The following is a 13071-nucleotide window of genomic DNA, read 5'->3' as shown; positions in this document are numbered from 1 at the left end:
CACTATGAAACGGCTTGCAGACCGTCTTTAATCGAGGCGTCGTTAATGAGGTTAAACGGCTGAAAGCCGTTCTATGTTTCATGATTTGGAACGGTTAAAAACCGTTCCAGATCTCGGAATTTGGAACGGCTTAAAACCCTTCCTAATCTGCGTCTTTATATACCTAAACACAATAACCCAAAAAGATTTAAGACATCGGATTTTATAGAACTGATGTCCTACGTCAGAGACTTTAGAAATCGGTTATAAACCGATATCTAAAATTGTTATTAATTGATATCTAAAATAAATTGTTTTTTTTTTTTTTTGCTACTTGCCTATTACCCACGGTTAGAATAGGTCGAAATAGAGAACATCGAGGTTCTCTATCACATTAATTTATACACAAAAAGAGTTGCAATGAGTCATAATTTACAAATTCAAACCAATTATGCTTAAATCATCATCCCATTCGACAACAAGAAAAATACAGTCCCCAACCACAAGAAGCAATAAAGTAGTAGTTCAAAAAAAAGGGTCCCTCTTACTCTTCCTCTTCGAGACAATAATAAAGAAAAAAGGTTTCAAGATGGGAAATCTACATCTATTAATAAAAACAGCATCTTGAAGCCATCTTCACTTCATCTATGTATTCAAGTTAACGAACCAGATTCAACTTTGGGTTTGAAGCTTTTGGTTCCTTTAGACCCTAAGCAAAATGTGTGGGATTACTCTGATTCTCCTTCATTCACCTATGAAACATGAGAGACACAACTCAACTAATACTCACACATATCCCCAAGATGAAATCTATTACTGATATAGGCATACAGCAAATAAAGAACAAAAAGAATCCATCTAAGAAAATTACATATGAGTACAAAAACAACACAAGAATGCTAAGAAACATGAGAGACACAATTCAACTATATAGATTAGAGACGCAAACAAAGCACTGATTTAAAAACAAAACCAAAAACAATATAGATTACAACACCAAAAACAAAAACAAAACTGCAAAAAATAGAGGGGAAATGTTGTTCATAGTCTGAAAGAAACTTGATAGACAACAATATGACCAAGTCATACTCAACAACCTATCCTTCTGAGTGGAGTGTTGTTCTACATATTCCAAGCTGAAATGCACTACCGATTCAACGGTACTTCATCACCCGGAGATATAATTTGAATAATGAGATCATCTCAGCCAACAATATGCCAAGAAAACTCAAACCTAATTGTTTTTATCTCACTCAAATACACGGTATCTTAACATTTGGGCCACACCCAAATCGTCAAAACGGCAAGTTAAGGTACATGATTGCAAGTAATTGATCAGCTATACATCACTAATAACTTATCCTATAAGACCAACTTAGAATTTCTTATAACCTGATTATATACATAGTCTTAATTCATTTATCATACATATACATCCCACCAATACAATTTTCATAAAGCATAACCATCATCATAAAAAAGAGAAGAAATAAACAGCAAGAAAACAAATAAATCCATATCTAAATATATAATCATAAACAATCTGCATGTAGTGACTGTGCTGACGAGGAGGTGTGCACAGAAACATCGATGCTTTTCCTAATGATATGAGAGAAAAATCTTTGGTTCTATGCACACCTCCACGTGAGCATAAAGTCTAACTCAGTGTCCCGCACAGTCACCCAGAGAATAAACAAATGAAACAGTCCATGAAACACTAAATTAAGGCATTACATAGCCTACTATATGTGCTTGAGAGTCGCCTTCCAACAGAAAATGAACATTATGGTTGTGAAGTAAATTTAAGCAAAGATTTATAGCAATTGGTAAATGCCTTGACTTACTGTGCTGATTGCGATTGACCAAGATTAGACAAAAGTGATTGCTGTAAGGCCAAAACTTGCTGCAGAAAATTATAAAATAAAAGTCAAAATAAAAATAAAAAACAACGGAGAACAAGCATGTACCAACTAGCTATAGTAATCTAAATCACGAAAAATAATCGAGGAATACGATGTCCCTCTTCAACACTGGCAATCTTACATCACAGAAAGCAGGACCGGGAAATGTGTAAACCTCACTATTTAACATGCTCACTTGGCAAAAGATAAAGGGACGGTACCTGCATTCTTTCAAGGGACGTCTCTTGTGGAAGAAATTCTGGGTTTTTGCATCATTTCTCTTAATTGGGAATTGGAATCAAGCTGATTGAGACCGAGAATCAAACAAGCAAGACAAATGTGTTAAAGACAGAAAAATAAGAAACAGTTTTATGCTCAATGATATATATAAAATAACCCTTATTCCTGTGCCATCGTGTAGTAATACTAGAAGCAGTAGTAGTTGTAGTAGTAAATGAACACCTGTGTTTTGATTTTCTTAGTGAGAACAAAGTTCCAAAGACATGAGCAACATCAACTAAAGCAAAGTTATATGTTTAGCAGGATGTCTCCCATCTTGCTACATGAATCATGACTCACTCTTTAATTTGGACTCATTTTTAGGCCTAAAAAGCTGTAATTAACTGAAGTTGGTTTTCTAAATTAGTAGCCAACTTCCAAGAATTAATCCTGCCCATCATGAACTAAAATGCTTAAATCTGAAAGGGATCACAATCTATGTTCTAGTGCCATGTAGAAAGTGTTAAAGAGGATAGGGACTTAAAAAGTCAGTTTTAATAATAAACTAAACTGATATACAACTAAAACTTGAATATGTTGCCAAAGGACCAGGAGTAAGTAATGGTGATTGGCAATTGATAGGTCACCCTCAATCTTCCCACCTAAAAGTTACTTGAAACTTAAATGACATCTTACCTTCTATTGCCACCATAGTCTCCACCTCCTATTGTTTTATAAGTTTGCCCATAGTCGGATTCAATTGATACACCAAGAAACCTTCTTCCTGTAAAATGGGAATAAAAATACATCTTATTTTGTTAGCATAGTAACATAGTTCGGATTCGGTAAATATTATTAAATTAGATCCTTATTGGAACCCAAATATTGATCTAGATTCGAAATTATCGAATCAAAACTGATCCGATTTCAGGTTTGATCTGATCCATTAACAGCCTTAAGAGTTGAGACACAAATTGCATAAAACATGGATATGGTTTGATGTGCTTACCAAGGTTGAGTTGCAGATTTGCAGTAGCCATACCACAAGACAAGAGCAACATCACTACCACAAAAATGGTGATCAACATAATATTGAAATGAAACAGGATCAGGTAAGATGTCACGTTTACTATAAAATTAAATTTCGAAGGATCAGGAGTAAGTAATGGTGATTGGCAATTGATAGGTCACCCTCAATCTTCCCACCTAAAAGTTACTTGAAACTTAAATAATTGAATCGATACTACCATATTAGACATCCAAACAGACACTAAACAAATAACATTTGACAAAAACAAAATTTGGATCAAATAAATAAAAATTAAAGATGGGAATGAGATACAGGAACATTTGCCTTAGGATACACAAGAAAAAGATTATGATTCTACGCATCCTATGGTAAATGATCCAAGTTTTCTACTTCTTACTTTAGATGAGGTCCTCAACAGATGATGTAACATACACTTTGATTAAAAAAAGCTTTTAGATCTTCACTCCTAGTACATTAAACCATATACTATACCAATAAAATCACATAATTTGTTCAATAAATTGAAATATTTACATAATAATAATATATTTATTTCAAAAAAATCCAAAATTGGATGGCTGGGTCTCAAAAAATCCAAAATATTTACATACTATATCAAAGAAAGCATCAAATGACATAAAAGTAGAAAAACATCAGTGAAACAATATAATTTGGTTGGGTCTCTAAGGACTAAGAAGTTTGTTTCTCCTAAACAATATAGTGCAGATGATGAAAATGCTTTATAATTATTATTTTGGCAAGATTCCACAAGGTTGAAATTTATAAAACCAGAATTAAACTTCAAATCAACGTTATATAGCTTATAACCTATATTGATTTGGAGATATGAAGACAGTTCCTCCAAATCAATATAGATTATCAATGTAATAGTATTTCCAGTTAACCATATTTACTTGAAAAAATTCATGAAATTATATACATAGCAAGGCGAAAAATCCGAGATTTCACAAACAAGAGAAACATCATCGACGTAAAATGAAATCAAATCACATCAAACCAACAAATATAAAAGAAAAAAATAATTATTATAAAACCTTAGTAAAGATTCCAACACCACAATCCATGGAAACTTTAGCCAAGAACAGATCATCAGCCAACAATCGCTCCTTAAATCCCCCAAACTGAAGCTACCATGGAAACACTGCAGACTTCTCCAATTCGAAGTAACGATACACAATTGATCCAGGAATCCTACCAGATTCAATCGTTGAAGCAAGATCTGGCTGTAAACTATCCAAAGATCTCCCTATTTCAAGAATAGAGGGATTAGAGAGAGTACCTAGTCCGAGAGATCGATTGAGTGAGCGGTTGAGCAAGAGAGAGATGAGATCGAGTGAGAGCAACTGAGATCAAGCGAGCGACTGAGCTAGAGAGAGATGAGATCAAGGGAGAGCGACTGAGATCGAGAGAGAGAGAGACGATCGAGAGAGTGACTGAACGAGAGAGAGATGAGATCGAGGGAGAGCGACTGAGATCTAGAGAGAGCGACAATCGAGAGAGCGACTTAGATCGAATGAGAGAGACGAGAGAACACTGACATCGAGAGAGAGAGAGAGAGAGAGAGAGAGCAGAGTGAGAGAGAGGACTTTCGTTCCATCTAAAGAGACGGATATCGGGTCGGATAAAACGGTTTTTAAAAATAAAACGGTTTAATACCGTTTTTTAATAAAAACGGCTTAATTCCGTTTTACCCTTGTGTTCTAATTTTACATTTTTTTTGTAGTGATCGATCTGAAAAACTTGGTGAAACAGAACAAGGTCAATTTTATTCCACCCGCGTCTCGACTGATCAATTATTATGTTTTTAGATTCAGTGAAGTTCTGGAGGGTAGCTTAAGTGGGAGTAGTTGCCGATACTTGATAGTTTTCCAATATGGGTCGATCATCTTATTTAATATTCCTGAACATGAGGTCAATGGGTATCTGAAATTTGTCGAGAGGTATGCTTCCGAATTGATTCTAGAAATGAAAAAGGATGAGTATGAGGGATAGGAGAATGACCGGCAGTAGAGAGTGAAAGTTCGGGGAGGTGTGTGTTGGCAGCAACTTCAAAGAAGAAATTTATTAGCGGCTGTCTCACTTTGCATTTTTTTTTTTTATATATAATTTTTGGTTTTCTTTTACTGTGACATATGTAACCTGCTTGTATGTGTGACATGTGATGTGCGCCCATATGAGATGTCTGTGCTAGAGCAACATATTAAAAAAAAAAAAGGGCTGTGTGAGTTATGTTGCTGGTAGCAACATAAAAAAAAAAAAAAGGGATTGCACTGTTGGTTACGCTGAAAGTAAGGGAAGAGAGAATGAGTGTGGTGTGCATGTGTGTGCTTGTGTTTGATGGCAACAAAAAAATAATGAGAAATTTAAAAAAAAAAAATTGAGTTGAGTATTTTGTATGCTGCCAGCTACATAAAAGAAAAAGGAATGATTGTCTTTGTGAAATAATGTGACTTATGTGGTTGGCAGCAACATATATTAAAATTTTTTTAATTTTTTTGTTTTGTTGATAATGTTGTGTGTGCTACCAGCAATAAAACAAAGAAATGCATTTCTTTTGGGTGTTGTACTGGCAGTAATAAAACAATTTTTTTTTAGGATGTCATTTGCTTGCATGCAGCAATTAAAACACAAACAATCAGGCTGTGTTGCTGACAGTAATATAGAAATTTTTTTTTGTTTTATAATTCTTTTAGGGGTTAGTCTTTCTAGCTTAGTAAGATTTCGTTCTTTCTAAAGTCATTGACCTCGCTGCGTGGCACTCAAAAAGATGATCAAATGCCGCGTGCTTGTGGCGGATGAAATTCTGAAAATTTTTAAAGGAAAATTTTCAAGAAAATTTTTAAATTAATTTTCATTTCGAACTTTGATCTTTAAATTTGAAATTTCAATGCCACCCATTTTCAAAACTTTTGATCTAAAATAAAAAATAAATAATTGAATTTTATTTTCGGATCCAAATCTTTTCCAATCAAAATTGTAAAAGCCATGAAATTAGATTATCAATGAGGAAGTCACGTGGCCTAATGACTCTTAGTAATTTTGAAAGCTTAATGTGTTAGTCGAGATAACCTAAGTTCTCATTGAGAAATTTGTTGAGTCATAAATTCAAAAATGCAAAAAAAAAAAAAAAAAAAAAAGTCATCACTCCTCCACAACTATCAATCTGTCCTCAATTCAATGTTCTTTGAGAATCTCGATTTGTGTAGGGTCACCCCAAAATAACCTTGATTGGACCATAAAATTTTTTTTTGGTTTGGACTAAGAATTGTACGCTTGTTTTAACGATCGAATCTGATTATTAATGTTTGTGTTGATTGCTTATCTAACATGCTATGATCTCGATAGGAATATACGTTTGATGTGCTTATGTTGATCTTGATATGATAGGTTTGTGTATTATCTTGATTAATGTTTCTATGATACCCATGTTGTGATAATATGATTAGCCTATGGGCTTATTTATCTGAAAAAATGCCTCGAGCACACCCCACCCTGTTTTGCACACACCACTAGCATGTTTATTGCTTTGCACTCTTGCATGTCCCATATAGCCAACGTGATACTAGTGCGTGGCCCGGTCTCTTCAGAGATGCGACGTCATTCATGAAAATCACAACTCCAGTCACGTATCTTAAGGTATATAAAACTGGAGCATCAGTATCATTTGATTAGGTGATTCTGAAAGGTATATCGATGCAGTCAGGTTGGAGCGACCTGAGCCTTTGACCTATTGTAAATCATACAGTTACATGTCTCGATTGCCAACGTAGTATTAGTACATGGTCGGTACCCTCAAAGGATGCTAAACCATTTATGAAAGCTACAACCCTAGACTCGTACCTATACGGTATATCAACGATAATCCAAGTTCACCAATTGCACTTCTTGGTCAAAATCAGTGCCTAAGCAAATCCTGCCTTACTGTACCCTACTGTACGAGGGGGATAGACTACGTTTATTCTAGATGAGAGGTATTTAAGAGGGCCTTTGCTCAGCATTGTGCACCACTTCTCAATTGGAGATTAAACTGACTGCTTTTGACTTCAGAGAAGTGGATTGGAGTCTTAAATTATCACCTATACGGTATATCAAACCAAGTCACCACGTATCAAGAGGTATATAGGTGCATTTGGGCAAAGGGTAGCTAGATAAATTGCATTACATGTAGAAAACCTAGAGTCTAGAAACCTTCCCATAGGTCACGACTCGAACTTATCGTGGGTATTCCTGGGTTGCTCTATTTAATCCAAACAAAAGGTAAGTGGGTGGACCGGTTCACACCGCTCCAATCGAACCAGCAATATCGGTCCAACCTAACAGACATAATTAATGAGACATATTGGTCAATATCAAGTTAAACCAATTAGCCCAATTGATAAATGGATCTTATGGATCGGTTGAACTAATTGGCTTAAAAATATTGGATGAAATGATGTAAGTGGAATATTCAGATCCATTGGGTCGAACCGACCCAAACTAAAATGGGTACATAGTCCCAATTACCTTGCATCGACCAATTTAATTCAATGGATTGAATATTTCATACTTAACAAGATCAGTAAATCATCTTCATGTAATATTTCTTAATCAAAATATTTCATTGGTTTGAGATTTTTGAATCTAGGGGTTAACTTAACTCATGCTATCAAAATGAACCTCTATTTGTTAAAAGTCTACTCTAGGATCTGTAACTAGTAATCCACATTTGATGGGATTTTTAGGATTATCATTGCACCCAAACTCAAGCGTCCACCTCCTAGTTGGAATCGTAAGTCTAGTCGATTAGAACGAACGACAGCACCAAGTCAACATGCAGAAATGGCTTCAAAGTCTGAGCTTACAGAGATCTGTAAGATTTTGACAGTCTTTGCCAATGATATCAACAGTATAAGAGGCAAAGTGAAAGGTTTAGAACAAATTTCAGAATTAACGGGCAATCCCCTTGAAGATCCAAAAGGAAAAAAGGTAGAAGAGAATGCAACGAGACGTACACATGAGATTTTTGAACTTGACAGAGATGAAGAACATTTGGATGAAAATCCGGTGTTAGCCAACAAGATGTCTCAGTTGGAGTCCGCCCTAAAGAATATAAAGGGTATTGATGAAATTACAGCAGGCATTGAAGCTCTGAATCGTATCCCTAGAATCAAATTGCCAGAAAAATTTGTGATGCTTGAAATGGACAAGTTCAGTGGGGTAGATTGTGCAAAAACGCATCTTAAGGTGTATGTTACTAACATACGCACTATAGGACTTAGTGATGAATACATGACATTGCTATTTCAGTGGACTCTATCAGGATCAACTCTACGATGGTTGATGTCTCAAGATCCAACTACAGTAGGTACATGGGGTTAAATGTCAAAGGCTTTCTGGCATCAGTATAAGTACAGTATTGAGATTGAAACTTTAAGAAGAGATCTGGAGTTAACTAAATAGAAGAATGGGAAAACGTTTACTGATTTCATTGGTTGCTAGAGGCCAAGGTTGCACAAATGTGGGATAGACCTTCAGAGAAAAAAACAATTGGCTATTATCTTAAAAAATCTCTCGCAAGGGTATGCTCGACATCTAGTCTCCTAATACCTTCCTACATTTGAGTCTCTGTTGCAAGTTGATAGCCAACTGGAAGATGCCTTTGCTTCCGAAGCCCTTTCTAATCCTTTAGACAATAAGCTCAAAAAGCCCTTAACCAATTTCAAGCCTAGCACTAACCACACCTATGTAGCCAATACATTTGCTACCCCTGTCCAATCTACCACTCTGTCTACCAACCAAGTTAACCCTAGTCAACCTTAACCGCGTAGAAAATTCACCGATCTTGGGATGTCTTTGAGTCTTGTGTTTTAGAAACTATTAAGTAAAGGGCTCATTGCACCTCTTCAACCTCGACCTTTACCAAACCCGCTCCCCACTTCTCACAATCCCAACTTATTTTGTGAGTTTCACCAAAATTCCGGTCATCCTACTGATCGTTGCATTGCCCTTCGTCATACAGTTCAAGTTCTCATTGATGCCAAAAAGGTTACTGTCCCCACCCCTAAGCAACCAAATGTTACTAACAACCCTCTAACCACTTACCAACCTCCCCAAACTTTGAACATGGTATCCAACACTCAACTCTTATTTGACCCAGTCTTTTTCATCCACTTAGTGAATCATAAGCCACCCAACCCCCCTCTTACTAGAGTGATGGTCCCTAATGAGGTTCTCGGCACCAAATGCAGCCTTAACCAAGGGAGAAGAAGCAAGTCTAAACAAGGCAAAGAATCTGAAGAAGAAAACTCAGTCATTTTACTTTGAAAGGATGTCTTGAGTTCTCAGTCTGTAATCAAGCCCGTTGTGGATAATTATCTCTAGTTTTTAAGTCTTGAGTCTAGTTTTTTTTATCAATTCAACAATCAAGTCTGTCCCTTTTTATCACTGTTGAGTCAAGTTAGTTTGTCAAGTTTGCAATGGCATTAGACGCCCCATCTGAATTCAATTAAATAAAAGAAATTTTTGAATACCTCGAGCGCATTAACGAATTAAATAATAATCTGACTTCAAGGATAGATTTGTTTCCTGAATGAGAAAATAATGGTTGGACTCAACCTTTAGGTCATTGACATTGGAATAAAAAATTTCTAAGAAATTCAAATAGAAACACGATGGAATAATGAATTTTCTCAAAAATTTCAAAACACTTTTCCGTCTGACTCTATGAGGATATGTTAGGTGCAAGGTTGGGTGTTATCCGACATATAGATACTCGCTCGATGAAACGAAAATACCAATTAGATCAAAGAAGATGTTACAAAGTGTATCAATATTTTCCTCACTGCATCTATCATAAGTCGGTACAGGGTACCTTTGGAATTGATATCTGATAATGGGTCACACTTCAAAGCCAAGATTATTACTCTACGTTCAAAGTTCAAGATCTGACATTATCTCCCTACTGTTCTCAGACTAATAGAAAGGTTGAGGCGGCCAATAAAAAAATCTCAAAACAATTATCAAGAAAATGTGTCAATCACATCGGGATTACTCAGAGAAATTGTCGTTTGCGCTATGGGCACATCGAACTTCAATTTGATCTTCCATTGGAGCTACTCCCTACTCCTTAGTATATGCCATGGAAATAATTTTTGTCAGTTGAAATGGAAATTCCGTATCTCAAGGTCTTGATGGAAAGTCAATTGCTAGAAATAGACTAGGCTTGTCATTGGGTACGAAGAGCTAAACTTGATTGAAGAAAAATAACTTAGGGTGCAAACTTATAAAAGAAGAATCGCTCGCACGTTTGACAAGAAGGTTAAAGTTCGCTACTTACAAGTCAAGGATTTATCCATCAGACTTCAAAGAAAACTAAGCACTCCTCCTTGACCATAGGAAGAAGTCTGAACTTAATTGGAAAGATTCATTTATCAACAAGAAAACATTACTTTGGAAAATCATTAGAGTTTAAAGAGAATCAAGTACCTATTTTTGATCCTAGAGGGAAGTTCAAACCTAATTGGGGAGGTTCGTTCATCATAAAAAAATATTACCTAGAAAAGTTGTCAGATTTCAAGACCATGATGGAATCGAACTATCAAGGTCAACTAATTTTGGACAGATCAAGCGGTACTACATTTAAAGAGGCCACCTTCGGCCGAATCAATTTCCTATTACCCATTTCAACATCTCATTTCTCAGCCCTTTGCAGCATTTTTGAAAAAAAAAATTTCTCAGCCTGATTGCCCAACCTAGGGGAGGGAAAATTTGAACTACGTTTTGGTCTGATCCCAAAATTCTAGGATACGTAGGCAATCTGAGAAGTTACTTCAGGCCCGACCACATAAAAAAATAGAATCCCCTACAAAAAAAATTAAAATATTGTCAAAATGGGGAAGAAAATTCTAAGAAAAAGAGAAAATTTAAGAGAAAATGCCACACAATGAGCATTCGGGTTTTTGAGTCCCAAAATTCTTTTCTTTTTATACCCAGTCCTAAGCTTACCCATAAAAGTCTTCTTAAGTACCATGCGAAAAGTCAAGGAAGATAGCAAAACATGATCAGATAGTAATTCTAAAAGTTCAGAAAGGAAGAAAAGAAAAAAAAAGCCTGCTAGGTTGAAAATCCAAAAAGGGCGACTTAGGAAAAAATTAAGATAAGCTCGCAAGATTGAAAATCTGAAACGACGACTTTGGCAACAATTAGAGCAAAGAAAAAAAAACTCACTAGATCGAAAACTTGAAAAGGTGATCTAGGCAAAAGCTAGAGCATGCTCACTAGTTTGAAAATCTGAAAGGGCAATCTAGGCAAAAGTTAGAATAACAAAGAAAAACAGAAGAAAATCTCCGTAGAGTTGAAAAGCTAAAAAACAATTCGAGTCGAAATATCTGAAGTCTGAATAATCAAGTTCAACACTTAGCTTAAACCAGGCAAAGACTCAAAAGTCACAAATATCTTGTTTATGATTTATCTGAAAATTTTTGCTTCCCCAAGTAAACCAAGGGGTAGAAGAATAGACTCTATGATGAATTTCATAAAGAAATATTTTGTTCCAATTTCTTTGAGTTGGACTCAAAATCTTCAATAAAAAGTCAAAATTAAAAGTTAAAGTTTTATTGTGCTTGCGGTAATCAAAGATTTCAAATGTTCAAAACAGGGGACATTTTCTTTTTCTAAAGTATGTAGTTTTTCCCTTTACACTAGGGGTAGTCTTTTTCAAACTGAGTTCAACTATTCCTAGTGCAATATTTTCTATCAAACTAGGGGCATCTTGTTCTGAAGCTTAATCAACCCCAAAGGATAAGGTTAACCTTGAATTAAAAGGTTACCTTTTTTATAGCAATTTGTTAAAACCCCTGAGGTTCAAAAGAAAGTTAAATTGTTGACCGGACCTTCATAAAATCCAACTCTTTGTTTTTTAAAAGAAAATGTCAAATGCGGTGTTAATCCCCCATTTGTTTTCCCCAGAAAATTAGTTCATTACTCTTTCACCTTAAGTAGGTAGAGTAGGACTCCTAAGAAATTAGTTCATTACTCTTTCACCCCGAGTAGGTAGAGTAAGACTCCTAGGAAATTAGTTCATTACTCTTTCACCCCGAGTAGGTAGAATAAGACTCTCAGAAAATTAGTTCATTACTCTTTCACCCCGAGTAGGTAGAGTAGGACTTTGTTCGAGCTGTAGATGATGATAAAATAATGAACAAAAGAAAATCTTGGCAAGTAAGGGTTGAACCACAGAGACAACGTTAATCCAAAGTAATTTTTTTACTTCCAATCCAATTCAATTTTAACAAGTGATTTAAAAACAGTTTACAAGAGATGATTTATCTAAAATAAACTACTAAAATAAAAGTAACTTAAGAATATGTGAGAGAATTGTAGATCAATTGGATCCACCTTCACAAGCTTTATTAGTGAATTCTGGTTCTCTACTTATCTCGATCCACTAAACAAAACTAATGTTTGTGGATCGAAAAATCAAACAGTTATAATATAAACAAAATCAACAGTATGAAATAGTTTAGGCTAAGATTATTAAGTAAACATTAACTATTCTCTGTAGAGCATGGCTCTTCTTGAACTTATCAAAGAAAGAGACCATCAAAACTTTGAAAATAATTAATATTCAACCCAATAATAAATACCTATGCTATCACAATAAAACTATTAAATCATTATGAGAACTGTAAACACTAACAAAACTTGCTCAGGCTTCCTCAACCGATCTACCAGAGATTTAGCCAATAGTCATTGCAAGAACAATAAAGCAAGAGTAAAATAAAGAAAATATGGAGAGAAAAGAGAGATGGAAGAAAGAAGTTATCTTTATTGCTTGACTTCAAACTGGCAGATCCTCCTCACAACTTTGATAAAACTCTGAAAAAAAAAAAATAAACATTAATCTAATTCTCTGAAATCTAGCCTCAAACTAACTCTCTCCAA

At 35.2% G+C, this 13071-nt stretch overlaps 1 long non-coding RNA gene across 2 annotated transcripts; it reads right to left on the bottom strand.

Moving 5' to 3' along the window:
• Positions 1–338: 338 nt before the first annotated feature.
• Positions 339–4423, bottom strand: LOC147396227 (uncharacterized). Of its 2 annotated transcripts, none has more exons than XR_015180864.1 (6): positions 4185–4423; positions 3109–3162; positions 2796–2883; positions 2023–2183; positions 1824–1882; positions 339–731 (listed from the first exon to the last, which is right to left on the bottom strand). It is a non-coding gene; the product is annotated as an uncharacterized LOC147396227 (long non-coding RNA). The 2 variants fall into 2 exon arrangements; XR_015180863.1 differs by having other exon boundaries at positions 2102–2183.
• Positions 4424–13071: the final 8648 nt, after the last annotated feature.

The sequence above is a fragment of the Akebia trifoliata genome, chromosome 8 (assembly GCF_017979445.1).
Source record: "Akebia trifoliata isolate Shusen 1 chromosome 8, ASM1797944v1, whole genome shotgun sequence".
NCBI classification, from domain to species: Eukaryota; Viridiplantae; Streptophyta; class Magnoliopsida; order Ranunculales; family Lardizabalaceae; genus Akebia; species Akebia trifoliata.
The sequence above is the reverse complement of the archived record's forward strand: the minus strand, read 5'-3'. Positions and strand labels throughout refer to the sequence as shown.